The sequence below is a fragment of the Eimeria mitis genome, genomic scaffold (genome assembly GCF_000499745.2).
Source record: "Eimeria mitis Houghton genomic scaffold, Emh_scaff803, whole genome shotgun sequence".
NCBI lineage: Eukaryota > Apicomplexa > Conoidasida > Eucoccidiorida > Eimeriidae > Eimeria > Eimeria mitis.
In genome coordinates, this window is record NW_013575896.1 from 7,200 (window position 1) to 7,589 (window position 390).

A 390-nucleotide genomic window follows, 5' to 3' on the forward strand; every position below is an offset into this window, starting at 1 on the left:
TTTAGGGTTTGGGGTTTGGGGGTGATGGAGCTCTCTCTTTTGCTGAACTTATGCAGTAAGAATTAGGGTTTAGGGTTTAGGGTTTAGGGTTTAGGGTTTGGGGTTTAGGGTTTGGGGGGTGATGGAGCTCTCTCTTTTGCTGAACTTATGCAGTAAGAATTAGGGTTTAGGGTTTAGGGTTTAGGGTTTAGGGTTTGGGGTTTGGGGGGTGATAGAGCTCTCTCTTTTGCTGAACTTATGCAGTAAGAATTAGGGTTTAGGGTTTAGGGTTTGGGGTTTAGGGTTTAGGGTTTGGGGTTTAGGGTTTAGGGATTGGGGGGTGATGGAGCTCTCTCTTTTGCTGAACTTATGCAGTATGAATTAGGGTTTAGGGTTTAGGGTTTAGGGTTT